This window comes from Amblyraja radiata, chromosome 18, assembly GCF_010909765.2.
Source record: "Amblyraja radiata isolate CabotCenter1 chromosome 18, sAmbRad1.1.pri, whole genome shotgun sequence".
In the NCBI taxonomy this organism is placed as follows: Eukaryota; Metazoa; Chordata; class Chondrichthyes; order Rajiformes; family Rajidae; genus Amblyraja; species Amblyraja radiata.
The window spans coordinates 46,803,030-46,818,236 of NC_045973.1; the positions used below are offsets into that span (position 1 = coordinate 46,803,030).

At 42.0% G+C, this 15,207-nt stretch overlaps 1 long non-coding RNA gene across 3 annotated transcripts; it reads left to right on the plus strand.

Moving 5' to 3' along the window:
• Positions 1–110: 110 nt before the first annotated feature.
• Positions 111–14,662, plus strand: LOC116983485. Of its 3 annotated transcripts, none has more exons than XR_004414703.1 (3): positions 111–240; positions 5,548–5,689; positions 14,299–14,662. It is a non-coding gene; the product is annotated as an uncharacterized LOC116983485 (long non-coding RNA). The 3 variants fall into 3 exon arrangements; XR_004414704.1 differs by lacking the exon at positions 14,299–14,662 and adding an exon at positions 13,904–14,264; XR_004414702.1 differs by lacking the exon at positions 14,299–14,662 and having other exon boundaries at positions 5,548–6,595.
• Positions 14,663–15,207: the final 545 nt, after the last annotated feature.

Here is a 15,207-nt window from a genome sequence, read left to right on the forward strand (position 1 = left end):
AAGTGCCCGGCCAGTTTCCGGTTCGGCGGTTTCCGTTAATGCGATTGGCCGGTTCCACCCCCCTGACCCGCCCCGCCCCCGCCAGCCGGCCCCGCCCCCTGACCCGCCCCGCCCCCGCCAGCCGGCCCCGCCCCCGCCTCGGCAACTGTCATCAGCCGTCGCCTTCACGACGGGCCGAATGGTCTCCTTCGTTGCGGCAACCTATCCCAGCGAGTGCCACAAAGACATTCAGCAAATCAGGTAGCGTGTGTGGAGGAATAACAGAGCAAATGTTTCAGAAGGTAGACAAAATGCTGGAGAAACCCAGCGGGTGAGGTAGCATCTATGGAGAGAAGGATATGGGCAACGTTTCGACCCGAAACAACACCTATTTCCTTCGCTCCATAGATGCTGCCTCACCCGCTGGGTTTCTCCAGCATTTTTGTCTACCTTCGATTTTCCAGCATCTGCGGTTCCTTCTTAAACAAATGTTTCAGATCCGTGCCCTATCATCAGATTTATAACCAGAACTGAAATCTGTTATTTTTCCCAAGCATGATGATAAGTGTTTGCGGGTCCTGTGGGTATGTTCTTCAGCAATTGACTGCGCCTCTCCTCTTAATCTCTTAATCTTTCGATTATAAAATCGAAGTAAAAGATTACTTTTATCTGAGTGAAATCCGATTCTAAAATAAAACAGTTTTAAAACTAAATAAAGTCCATGCTTCATTTAGCTTCATAAAGAGGCGCCCAGGGTGCTCATTATACTCATTGACTGCATACATCACAAGCATAGTGAAAATGAAAAGGTGGTAAGAATTGGAGTCTAATTCTTTAGTTCCTTCTTTCATTAAATGGAATGTGCATTGTAATAATGTCTTATTTCACATGCATTCAATAATATATGAAAATCAAAACCTATATATGCTGGTAACCTAAAACAACATATTCTGGAAACACACAGGAAGAATGTTCTACGTACAGCAGCACTTGTATCTAATCATTTATGTTTCCAACAACACAAAAAAAAATAGCTAAGGAGAGATTGGCTTTGAGTTTGTAACATTGTTCCTGAAAGGAGTAGGAGCCCAGGAATGCTGTGTGACAGGAAAAGGTGAAGGGGGTTCTCTTAATATGTTTGTGACAATGCATTAAACAGACTCCAGACCCTGTTCGGTCCCACGGCATCATGTCAAACATGGGCAAAGAAACCACATCCTGATTATCACTTACCATCTTTAGCGGATTAATCAGTGCTCCTTTATGTTGAACAACACTTGGAAGAAATACTAAATGAAGCAAGGATACAGAATGGAGGCTGGTGGGTTCCACTGTCCATCATCAGCCATTTGGGTGCCGTCCTGTGTATGGCTGCCTAGCCAGCAGCTGTCTGTCTTTTTCACTCTTTTTTTTATTTTTAGTGAGTTTTAGTGTTGTTTTTAGGAGGTCTAGACTTTTTTATGTGGGGGAGGAGGGGGAATGGGGAAACCTCTTTCTAGGGTTCCTACCTGGTCGGAGAGGCAGCTTTTCTCCGGGCTGCATCGTCGACCCGTCCTCGCGGCCTACCAGCGGGCCTGGAGCGGCGTTTTCCTGTCGGGGACCGCCCAGAACCTCGGCTTCGGCGGCGGCACAGCGCTGGAGTGCTATCGCGGAGCGGAGCATGCGATGCCCTGCCCGGGTCGCCGCGCTGGAGCTCCGGTGAGCTAAAGAACCGCCGGGAAAAAACATTGCGGAGCTGCGGGACTGTGGAGCGGCCAGCCGCGGGCGGCGGCGCCGAACTATACACCGGGAGCCTGGGATCACGCGACGAGATCGCCAGTGGAAATGCTCCAACCGGCGCGGCCTTGTTGGCTTCGGGAGCCGCGGTCTCCGGTAAGGAGGCGGCCGTTCCAAGTGTCCCAAGCCGCTGAGAGGACTCTCCCGACGCCGGAGCACCATCAACTGGCTAGAACGGCCTGAAACATCGGGCCTCCGCAGAGGCAACTGTGGAGGCCTCAATAGGCCCGACTATGGGTGAACTGGGGATGGGGACTGGACATTGTGCCTTCCCTCATAATGGAAACCATTGTGGGGGGATATTTTTATGTTAAAGATCTTTATTATTGTTATGTTTTAGCTGAAAGGACGCTGCACGGAGAGGACGCTGGCGCTGTTTGTTCGCCGCTTCTCCGTCTGCTATTGCCTCTTGTGTTCTTGTTTGTGTTCTGTTTTTGTTTTGTTTTGTTTTTGTTTTTGTTTTTTGTTTGCCTTGCCCTGTAAAGCGACTGAGTCCTTGAAAAGCGCTATATAAATTCAATTTATTATTATTATTATCATTATCATCAGCAATGGCTTAGTAGCAGCAACACTAACCAAGCTGGCCAAATTCTGAAATACGTAGCTATCATACAAGGTCTGTAGAAGATTGTGATTCAGATTCAAATTAGTTTATTGCAATATACATCATGTCGCAATGGAATTCCTCATTCGCAAGAAACACATAGATAGAGTAAACGGTATACATGATAATGATAAAGACAACAATAAATACAAGGGTTCAGCCTACTTGATCATTTCTTCACCAAACTACATGTGACAAGTGCAACTGTCTATGATGGCATTAGTAGTTGATAACCACAAGTCCTTGTGGAAACTACTGACATCATTCTGAGTATACCTTCATGGTATTATTTAGCACAAAACATTTCTGCTAACTCTAAAGTGGGTATACACAAGACACTGCAGCAGCAAAAATGTGCACCAATGCAATCTTTAACTTCAAACCAGGTAAAGTCCTCGCTCTGCCATTACTATCAAACCAAGGAATTAACTCTGGTTCATTGAGGAGTGCAGAACTGCATGTTGACAGCAGCTGCAGGCATACCTAAATCGATGAGGTGCCAAACTAGTCATACAGGATTGTTTGCACTCTAGATAGCAAAAATAGCAAAAACAGCGAAAAGATCTCACAACCTTCAGATCCAATCAAAACACTGCATTGCTACCACATCTAACCGTGAATGGAGTTTAATCCAATCAAGTGTGAGCTGCTGCACATTTGGATTTCTAGTGCAAGGGAAAAGTACACCGTTAATGGCAGGATTCTTAACAGCATTGATATACAGAGAGATCTAGAGGTCCAAGGCCATAGCTCCCTGAAAGAGGCAACGCAGATAGATGGAATGGTAAGTAAGGCATACAGTATGCTTGCCTTCATCAGTCTGGCATTGAATATGAGAATCAAAAAATCAGTTTGCAGCTTCATATGACTAGTTAGGCTGTATTTGGAGTATAGTATGCATTCTGTCATTGCTGGAACGACGTGAAGGCTTTAGCGAGGGTGCTGAAGATGTTTACCAGAATTATGCCTTGATTAGAGGCTATTACCAATAAGGAGAGGTTGACAAACTTGGATTATTTTCTTAGGAACATCAGAGTTTGAGGAAAGACCTGATAGGTATATAAAATTATGAAAGGCAGAGATAGGATAGAAGTCAGAACCTATTTTCCAGGGTAGAAATGTCAAAGGCTAGAGGGCATAGCTTTAAGATCAGAGGGAACGTATTTTTTACAGGACAGTGGTGGGTGAATGGAATGCACTGCCAAGGGTGATGGTGGAAGCAGGTACAATATTTTTATGGATATGCAGGGAATGGAGAAGTATGGATCACATACAGGCAGAGGAGATTAACTTGGCATCATGGCGAGCACAGATATTGTCAGTTGACAGTAGACACAAATGCTGGAGAAACTCCGGGTGAGGCAGCATCTATGGAGCGAAGGAAATAGGCAATGTTTTGGGTCGAAACCCTTCTTCAGACTGATGTGAGGGTGAGGGGGGGGGGGGGTGCGGTAGGAAGAAAGGAAGAGGTGGAGCTAGAGGGCTGAGAAGTGGAGGAGAAAGTAAGGACTACCTGAATTTAGAGAAGTCAATGTTCATACCGCTGGGGTACAAACTGCCCAAGCGAAATATGAGGTGCTGCTTCTCCAATTTTTGGTGGTTCTCACACTGGCCATGGAGGAGGCCCAGGACAGAAAGGTCAGATTCGGAATGGGAGGGGGAGTTGAAGTGCTGAGCCACCAGTAGATCAGGTTCGTTATTGCAAACCGAGCGGAGGTGTTCGGTGAAGCGATCACCAAGCCTACGCTTGGTCTCACCGATGTAGAGCAATTGACATCTAGAACAGCGGATGCAATAGATGAGGTTGGAGGAGGTGCAGGTGAACCTCTGCCGCACCTGGAAAGACTGCTTGGGTCCTTGAATGGAGTCAAGGGGGGAGGTAAAGCGACAAGTGTACCATTTCTTGTGGTTGCAAGGGAAAGTGCCCGGAGAGGGGGTGGTTCAGGTGGGAAGGGACAAATTGACCATGGAGTTACGGAGGGAGCGGTCTCTGCGGAAAGCAGACAGGGGAGGAGATGTGAAGATGTGGCAAGTGGTGGGATCACTTTGGAGGTGGCGAAAATGTCGGAGGATTATTTGTTGTGTGTGATGGCTGGTAGGTTGGAAGGTGAGGACAATGGGGACTCTGCCTTGTTCCGAGTGGGGGGATGGGGAGTGAGAGCAGAGTCACGGGATATATAAGAGACCCTGGTGAGAGCCTCATCTATAGTAGAAGAGGGGAACCCCCGTTCACTGAAGAATGAGGACATCTCCGATGCCCTGATGTGGAACGACTTATCCTGGGTGCAGATGCGGCGTAGACGGAGGAATTGGGAGGCCTGTTCCTGGCGATCAAGAACTTCCTAACCATTTTTGATAACCATAAGAAAAATCTTTTGAGTATGTTCAACATGGAGATAAATAGATATTTCTATATTAGCAATTTCATGTAATATAAGGTTATGGATGAAAGTATCTAGGATCAAACCTACTCCTGCTTGTTTCTTATGTTATCATACTCTTTGTCTTTAAAGACTGGCATGTGAGAGAGTTTGTGCACTTATTACTCACACAGTGGAATCAGGCTACAAGCTTCTGATATTGCATGTTCCTGCATGTAAAATAAATAAGATGCAGCTAAAATATTGAAGAGTTATGGTTATGGTGATTCTAAAATGGCTTCATGTATGCATGCTGAAAGCTGTCCATGCAGAGCATATAGGACCTGTCAATATCGAAACACTGGCCAGAGGCTCTGTGTGCTGCCCTATGATTCCTCTGGACATCGAAGATCTGGTGAAGTCCTACTTGGCATGTCAGCACTGCAGGCCATCGCTGCCCACAAACATGGCGATGCCTAGCTTAGCCCTTCCTGAGGCCACCCACTATTTTTTCTGTTGAGAATGGAGTGTTTCCACCTGTAGATCGATAGCCAGTCAGAGTGGTAAGAATTTGGGTTGTGCACATCAACAGGGCAGTCCATAGAGGCTTTGAGGCCAGTCTTTGCAACCCACAGCTTCCCTGAAGAACTGGCTGCTCATGTTTGCACAGTTTGCCTTGCTGCAATGGAATCTGGTACAGTTTAACATCTTATACCATCCACCATTTTATTGAAGGAGTGAATAAATAGAATCAATGAAATAGCAAATATTGAACAATTTAACTAGTTATATAAGTGGTTGACTTACATTATTTCTTCGTAATTACAGCTGCACAACAGGATGTCCCAACTGAGATGTGATGTGCCGATACTTGAGAATGTGGCTGAGTTGGAGAGGCAGCTGGGGCCGGCCGGGAGGCACATATTTAACTGGGAGACAATGAAAGAAACCTCCTGGACATGCAATAACAGTAAGATGGAGCCATGAAGAAATTGTGCAAGCACTGGGATTCAGGGTTTACGTATGAAGATGTATGACAGATATTGGAAGTGTCACATAAGTAAATTAAATGCACTGATACTTAAGAAGATGGTGTTCAAGAACATAAAATACAGAATGAGTGTAGATATAGAGTGTAGGATGGTTTTTGTGATGCAGCCAAATGAATGACGCACAGTTTACATAAACAGTTTACTCGAATTGAGTACCCGAGTACACAAGTTAGGGATGGCAAATGCAATTGTTGAGGTCTCAGAGATTGGGCAGTTAAGTAAATCAATTAAGTTTATAGTTAGTTGAATTTATAACTGTGCAAACATGTAAATATTTAACTTAATATCATAAAAAATGATAACAGTGCATATATATGTAAATATTTAACTTCCTAACCGTATAATGTTGTGGATTTGTGTGGTTTTAGTTAAAGGGGAAACTGGGTAGTGTAAATAATTCTTAGGGTGCCTGTAGGAACTGAATGTACTTTATTGAATAACTTTGATACAATGTACTAGACAGCTGTTTAGTTGAGAATTACTGCCAATGAACTATGTTCTCTTCATAATGCTACCTTTGTCTAATCGCTTATGCATAAAGCAACACAAAGAAACCTATAGTTGTAAGAAAGAAGATATGTTGTATAAACTTATAGTTTGCTACAATGTAACATCTAACAAAACAGGTTTCATTCCAAGCAATTTTATTGCATATTTACGTACTATAATATACCTTAATTTCAGTTTCTTTTAGACACTAATCTGTAAATGGCACAAGATAAGTACATCATTGTTATTTAATCTATTTTAATAGCAATAATAGAAGATGTGATCGAAAGTCCATTCTAATTAAGCACATAAACAAGCAATCTTAAAATCTTAAACGTTGGAGATTGATCATTGTTTTCTGGAATGGACACAATTAAAGATCTCATTAACATTTGAGTGAATCCACAATCAAGAAAAAAATATACATTGGAAACTGTTGAAGTTGCTATCAAAAAACAGAGAATGAGAAAATGGGGAAATGGGGTGCAATCCACAAGCAAAATGATAGAATATGTAATCAAAAGTAGTCGTGGAAATTAATGGTGTGGACAGGGTTGAAAGCTATGTTGTGTTTACACTGTGTTCAGCTTTTGATTTTCTATCACCACTTCCTTTTACTTAATATAATCACACATACAGTTCTTTAATCTTTGCTCTTTTACTCCCTTTGATAAACCTTGCCTTTTTTGCCTCCTTCCAAGCATTTTGTTTTATCTCTCACTATTTCTAATCTGATTTCATCAACGTAATATTACACAGTTTTTCTATATACCTGTATTTCCCGGCAATGAAGACGCACCTGGGTCGAAGACGCACCCCCATTTTGAGTTGATAAATTTTGAAAAAAGATTCAGATTCAGATTCAGATTCAATTTTAATTGTCATTGTCAGTGTACAGCACAGAGACAACAAAATGCATTTAGCATCTCCCTGGAAGAGCGACATAGCAAATGATTTGAATAAATAATAATAAGTGTCCGGGGGGGGTGATTGGCAGTCACCGAGGTACGTTGTTGAGTAGAGTGACAGTCGCCGGGAAGAAGCTGTTCCTGGACCTGCTGGTTCGGCAACGGAGAGACCTGTAGCGCCTCCCAGATGGTAGGAGGGTAAACAGTCCATGGTTGGGGTGAGAGCAGTCCTTGGCGATGCTGAGCGCCCTCCGCAGACAACGCTTGCTTTGGACAGACTCAATGGAGGGGAGCGAGGAACCGGTGATGCGTTGGGCAATTTTCACCACCCTCTGCAATGCCTTCCGGTCGGAGACAGAGCAGTTGCCATACCATACTGTGATGCAGTTGGTAAGGATGCTCTCGATGGTGCAGCGGTAGAAGTTCACCAGGATCTGAGGAGACAGATGGACCTTCTTCAGTCTCCTCAGGAAGAAGAGACGCTGGTGAGCCTTCTTGATCAGAGTTGAGGTATTGTGGGACCAAGAGAGGTCATCGGAGATGTTGACTCCCAGGAACCTGAAGGCTGGTGGGCCATAGAATTTCTCACGCTATAAAAATAATAAAAATCTATCAAAAATAAAAATAAAGAAAGTAACAATTCAGTTTCCAGATCTCCATTCTGAATGACTGAATGGGTGGGGGGTGGTGGATGATGGCAGGTGGAGAGATGGTGGGGAAAACGGGAGCACACCGGGACAAGTTGAATCAGTTGTGATCTTATTGAATCACAATACTAGTTCAAGGGACCAATTGAGGTTACTCGCGCTGACACAGGAGTAAGCTCCACCGCCCGTTGTTCTGATATCCATCGCCCGCTGACCCGCTCCGCTCTGTGATCTTTGCTCTTGAGCTGGTCCCCTCACTGTCTGGGCTCCGAGCCAGGTTAAAAATAGGGATAACAAGAATTTCTGCTTTGGTGCGCATCTGTTCACAAGGCAGTAACATTCTTATTCTCTCTGTTATTCTCACTTGACCAACAACCGCCACACACCTCCAAAGCATGTCCCCATGCAAATTTACATTGGGGACATGGGGCAGACGGGGCAGTGAATGCCATACAGTGTCACCCAGTGCAGCAAGTGAGGCCATGTCCTGCTCCCGGCGGCAGTCGGAATTTAAGGATTTGCGGGAAGTAGCTGACATGAATGGGGCCGGCGATCGGCAGGAGAGAGGTGTTGAGACGGAGAGCACTGCCAGAGGTGAGCGGGCCGGCAGAAGGCACTGAGGTGGGGGCTGATTCCGCTGTCTTGTCCCGGCGGCCGCTCGCAGCCACCTGAGCTACTTCCCTCCCCGGTATCTTCATTGCCGGGAAATACGGCACATACATTCTATACATTTCTAACCCTTCCTGCTTTTATTTAAGATTTTCAGCAGCTGCAATATTTTATTTTAAAAAGAATATAGCTGAAGCATTTGCAATGTTCTTCTATTTCCTTTCAAATTCAAGGATAAAAACCATTTGATCAAGTGAATTTATCAGAAACTAGTGCCGTGGCAGCACAGTGGCGCGGTGTTTGAGCTGCTACCTTACAGTGCCAGAGACCCGGGTTAGATCCCGACTACAGGTGTTGTCTGTACAGAGTTTGTATGTTCTCCCTGTGACCACGTGAGTTTGCTCCGGGTGTTGCAGTTTCATCCCATATTACAAAGACGTACAGTTTTGTAGGTTAATTGGCTTCAGTAAAATTGCAAATTGTCTCTAGTGTGTAGGATAGTGCTAGTGTATGGGGTGATCACTGATCTTTTGTAAAAAGAGGAAAGAATTGTGTCAATTTGGGAAAAGTACAGCGAGATCTGGGTGTACAGCGAGATCTGGGTGTCCTTGTTCATCAGTCACTGAAAGTAAGCTTGCAGGTACAGCAGACAGTGAAGAAAGCGAATGGCATGTTGGCCTTCATAACAAGAGGAGTTGAGTATAGGAGCAAAGAGGTTCTTCTGCAGCTGTACAGGGCCCTAGTGAGACTACACCTGGAGTATTGTGGGCAGTTTTGGTTTCCAAATTTGCGGAAGGACATTCTTGCTATTGAGGGAGTGCAGCGTAGGTTCACGAGGTTAATTCCCATCATATGTTGATAGAATGGAACGGCTGGAATTTAGAAGGATGAGAGGATATCTTATGAAACATATAAGATTGTTTAGGGTTTGGACACGCTAAAGGCAGGAAACATGTTCCCGATGTTAGGAGAGTCCAGAACCAGGAGCCACAGTTTAAGAATAAGGGGTAGGCCATTTAGAATGGAGATGAGGAAACACTTTTTTGGTGTGAATCTGTGGAATTCACTGCCTCAGAAGGCAATGGAGGCCAATTCTCTGGAGGCTTTCAAGAGAGAGTTAGATAGATCTCTTAAAGATAGAGGCGTGAAGGGATATGTGGAGAAGGCAGGAATGGGGTATTGATTGTGGATGATCAGCCAATGAATGGGGGTGCTGGTTCGAAGGACCGAATGGCCTACACCTGCACCTATTGTCGATTGTCTAAACAATGATGCCATTTCCTTATTTTACCTACAACATCACCATTAACTGTCTTCAATGGGGCCACATTGCTCCTAGACACCCTCTTTATTCAAAGTTAGGTTTATGGAAAAATAATGTGGTCACTGAGATTCTTTTCGAAGTTAAAACAAAGAGTTAGCTCTGGACACATTAAGCTGTATAGCTTTTTATTTAGATTTTAAAGGAACTGTCAGTATTTTTTTTTGAATGGACAAGATCATAAGTAAAGCACATAAAGGCAAAAAGAAAAGAGATGTTACTTTCTTCTTGAGAATGGCGTGCACAGCCTAAAGTTGTAGGACAACTTGTTCTATTTAGACAATAGACAATGGACAATAGACATTAGGTGCAGGAGCAGGCCATTTGGCCCTTCGAGCCAGCACCATTCAATGTGATCATGGCTGATCATCCCCAATCAGTACCCTGTTCCTGCCTTCTCCCCATATCCCCTGACTCCGCTATTTTTAAGAGCCCTATCTAGCTCTCTTTTGAAAGCATCCAGAGAACCTGCCTCCACCGCCCTCTGAGGCAAGGAATTCCACAGACTCACCACTCTCTGTGAGAAAAAGTGTTTCCTCGTCTCCGTTCTAAATGGCTTACTCCTTATTCTTAAACTGTGGCCCCTGGTTCGGGACTCCCCCAACATCGGGAACACGTTTCCTGCCTCTAGCGTGTCCAAGCCTTTAACAATCTTATATGCTTCAATGAGATGACCTCTCATCCTTCTGAACTCCAGAGTGTACAAGCCCAGCTGCTCCATTCTCTCAGCATATGACAGTCCCGCCATCCCGGGAATTAACCTTGTAAACCTATGCCGCACTCCCTCAATAGCAAGAATGTCCTTCCTCAAATTAGGGGACCAAAACTGCACACAATACTCCAGGTGTGGTCTCACTAGGGCTCTGTACAACTGCAGAAGGTCCTCTTTGCTCCTATATTCGATTCCTCCTGTTATAAAGGCCAACATGCCATTCACTTTCTTCACTGCCTGTTGTACCTGCATGCTTACTTTGATCTTATTTGATTGTGCACGCCGGGTTGATTGCATTCACAGGGCGGACCACGTGAAGGTTGCAATCTTCCACCCCTAGATGTTACTGGGACCAAAAGCTTTGGTTTTACAGAGGAGGTGAAAGATTTCCAGTATTGAAAGTAAGGAAGTTGACTATTTGCAGAAATTGAATGCTCAAATTGTCAGAAGCAGAAGAATTGGGCATTATGTGTGTACCTTTGCAATGGTGGAAGAGATTGCACACAAAGGAAAGACAAAATCGTCCAACAAAACTGCAGCTAACTATAGAGTTAGACATTTCCTGTCATTGCTGGACAGTTATCTCGTTTAGAGGGTATTATTTCCAGAATTCACTGGATAATGATCCGGGGGCCTAACATTATTTCAAATTGTCCTGCGTCCTATGAAAATGCATGGTTAATTTTAATAAGCTTAGCAAAATTGGAGTTCAAAATCACATTGTGCAGGTATGAGAGTGATTCAAACTACAAGATTAAAATCCATATAGCCAGTCTGGTTATGGGCAAGGAGAGAGTTGCACAACTCGATGTTAACTCAAAAGCTCTCTAACATTAGCCTAAAAAAATCCAATTGGATACCTAGAGGTGGTGAGAGGAAAGCAAGTCTTCCTTTCTCAGATCGAAGAAATGAATCCAGATGTACACATATACATTACTGATCTACATTTATCTAAAACTTTAGCCAATCAACTGCAACTAGTTTTCTTTGGGGAAGAATGAAAGGACAATTAAAACACTATAAATTAGATTCATTCAATACAACAAGTCTATGACTCTAAATCAGCAAATTAAATTACAGGATAAAAATACTATACTGCAGCTACAAGTAAACACTCCACTAAAATTTGCAGAATAATTAAGGGGTGGCACAGTGGCACATCTGTAGAGCTTGCTGCCTCACAGCGCTGGAGATCTGGGTTCAATCCTGACTATGGGTCTGTGCAGAGTTTGTACATCCTCCCTGTGACTGTGTGGGTTTTCTCCCAGTGGTTTCTAGCAACATTCCAAAGACGAGCAGATTTGTAGGTTAATTGGCTTGTAAATTGCCCCTAGTGTGTAAGTTGTGAATGTGGGATAACATAGAACTAGAATGAATGGATGATCGATGGCCAGATTCCTGAATCAAAGCACTCTATTCCCATTTCTAACATAGGAAGGTATTCCCAGGAGGACAGGGGAAATGTTTCAAGGATATGCTCAAAGCTTCCATAAAGAAATGCAACTTCCCCACTGACTCCTGGGAACACCCGGCCTTTGTCTGTTCAAATCGGAGAAGAATTATTGAAGGCATTGAGATGGCATGGCCATGCATTAGTGACAGAGATAGTGAACTACCTAACAAACTACTCACCATTCCGGCTCTTCAGCCACCTTTAGTCCACCTGTGGCTGAATCTGTGATTCCCACATTGGCTTTATTAGCCACCTCACAACCCACAAAAGTGTAGCGCAAGTAAATTATCCTTGATAACAAGGGATAGCCTGGGAAGAAGAAAAAGTACAAGATATTCAAAATGTTTGTCACATATAAGGTCACATAAATGTGAGTACATGGGTCCATGTTTTTTTTAATGTTTAAGAATCAAGAGTCAAGAGTATTATTTTGAATATGTCCCAAAACAGAATATGAAATTCTTACTTGCAGCAGCACAACAGATGTGTAAACATAGGACTCAGTAGACACCATCATAATCAACAAGATGTTCAATATATAAAAACAAAAAAACAATATAGAGCAAAGACAAAAACAACGCCACCAAATCCCTAGTGCAATCAAGACAGTTTGTAGTTCGGAATTTAAGTGGAGTTCATAGTGTTGAATAGCCTGATGGTTGTTGGGAGGAAGCTGCTCCTGAACCTGATTGTTAATTTTCAGGGATCTCTGCCTTCTTCCCGATAGCAGGAGTGAAATGAGAGTGTGGGCAGGGTGGTGTGGGTCCCTGAAGATGTGGCTGCCTTTTGAAGACAGCACATCTTTTAGATCCTTTCGATGATGGGGAGATTATAGTTTTTTTTTAATTTATAATTATAGCTATAAAAATAGTTGAGAAAAATAACATGAATAATCTCATAATTAAACATTTTAATCTGGGTTTAACTCACATTTAATTCATGCAATTACTGCATTCATCAATGTTCAAAATTATTTTATTATGATTGCTTTTATTATTATTATTGATTTTATACAAAGCATTAATACCGTTTTTTATACTAAATCAATGCAGCAGAAAAAAAATTTACGCCACTGATCCATTTCAGTGATCACAATATTGATTCCTCTTTCATTGTTCAAATGTATCTGTTTAAAACTATGGTCAAAACATAAATTTGAGTGAATATCAAGCACGTTTTAGTCATCATAACCCTGGGTGTTAGTCATCATAACTTGAATAATTGCGTTTCAGCAGCAACCGATTTTAGGTTTCACACAGTCGAGGATGAATAAGATGGTGCACAGTAGGGAACCCAAAAAAATTCAGCAAGCCAGACAGAGAATGATTGTTAGAAAGTTCACATCTCACAAGCCGAATGTGAGACGCATGACCACAATACATGAGTACAAATGAATACATGGTGCAAAGGGAAGCAGTCTTGGAACCAAGTTTGCACCATTTTCAAGTGCAAGGCCTATTCCAAATTTGTCCTGCCACAATCTCAAATCTAGTAGCTATTACTACAATGGATGTGAGATATGTGGAGTTTATTGTTAATAGACATTAAATAGAGATTATTTGAATTTTAACCTTTTTATCCCCCAGTGCCTTTTGAACGAAACGTCAATTAATATAGTTTGTTTAATGGAAACCTTAGATGTAACTTTTTTCTAAATTCTTTCATTGATAAAATCTTGAAATGTGATACAAGGCAATAAAAAAGACATTTCCATTGTTTTCATATCAGCATTTAAAGCAAAGCTAATCTTATTTCCAAATGGTGGGATTTTTATATCTGCAACCAATATGCTTTTGTTACGTGAAACAGTTTGAGGACAATCATTGCTTTAGAGGTTCCTATAATGTTGCTTTGATGGCCTCCATTGTCATGGTTACACAATGGTCCTCGGAGGACTTTCCCAGTCGTTAGATTTTCCCCTAAACTCAGAGTTGTGGATGATGGTCAGATATTTTCCTACTGTTTCGAAATAAGCTTTCTTTTCCATTTTCAGTTTTTATAATATGCTGCATTTTTCGAGAATTACACGCCTCATTGAAAATGAAACTTCCTTAAAACACAACTGCTGATCAAAAATAAAGAACTGAGAAAAACTGAAATGTTGACATCTATATATTTTTTTAAATAGTTCCTTATGAGTGCCAATGAAGAGGTTTGAACACAGTAATGCATTTACCTTGGAAAATTTATTACACCTGGCATATATATTTATGTCTATTACAAAACTGGCATATGTATTTTTCTATTTGGGCAAATGTTGAAGAGAAAGTCTTTATTTTATACATGATTTTTTAAAAATGCCTTACAAAGGAATAGAAAAAAGTGAATTATGTTATGCTTGAGTAGGAATAGTGTTCACATTAATGACTTCAGTGCATTTGATTTAAGGTGATCGATGCCCCAGCAAAAAGGACCCTGCAGTCAAACTGTTTTACTTGGACCCCTGTTGACATAAAATCAGTATCGTTGTACATGATCGAAACAGGCACCCTATAGGCCTGCAGTGAAATGATTAGCCTTGATTTTGTCTGGAATTTGGAAAATTAAGTTCCAGTTTTGGTTGTATAATCATCATATGTAATGAATAAATTGCACTTTATGAGTAATCGCGCATGAGTTGTATAAATCTGCTTCCTTTTCCTATTTCCCAATTTGTTGCAACATCCCAAAGCTACCCCTTTCTAGCATTTTTTATTTTTGTGACAATTTGTTGGGTCTTTTCAAATTTATTTTATGCACCATTTCCACCTTCAGTACATTAAGAAAAGAAAAGAAACAATTAACATTTCAGGTCCAGGTCCAAACTGTTTTTATTCATTACATATGCAATTTATTTATTACATATGAAGATAATAAAACCAAAACTGAAACTCAATTTTCCAAATCCTGGTTTTATTTCTGATTTCCTGTGTCAGCAGTTTCCTTTATTTTCATTCTGTAAATCAAGCCTCTTCTCCTCTTCCTGTTGTAAACCACACAATAATAATCATAATAATTCAGACCAATTATAACAGAAATTAGATAGGCAGTCAAATTAATTTCATATCAGTCATTTCATATCCAAAGTCCAATCCAAGATACTTTTAACTCAGTTATTAGCACTGTAACCAAACTAAATATTGTGGGCTTATAAACTCCATTTCAACTCTTGTACGATTACTGACTTGGAATACAATTACTGAGTAATGACTTGGAATACTTTCATATGGAATACAATGGGCATATCGTTACAGTGACAGAGGCAAAGTTTAAAGGAGTTTTTTACTCAGAGTGGTGGATGCCTGGTACACACTGCCA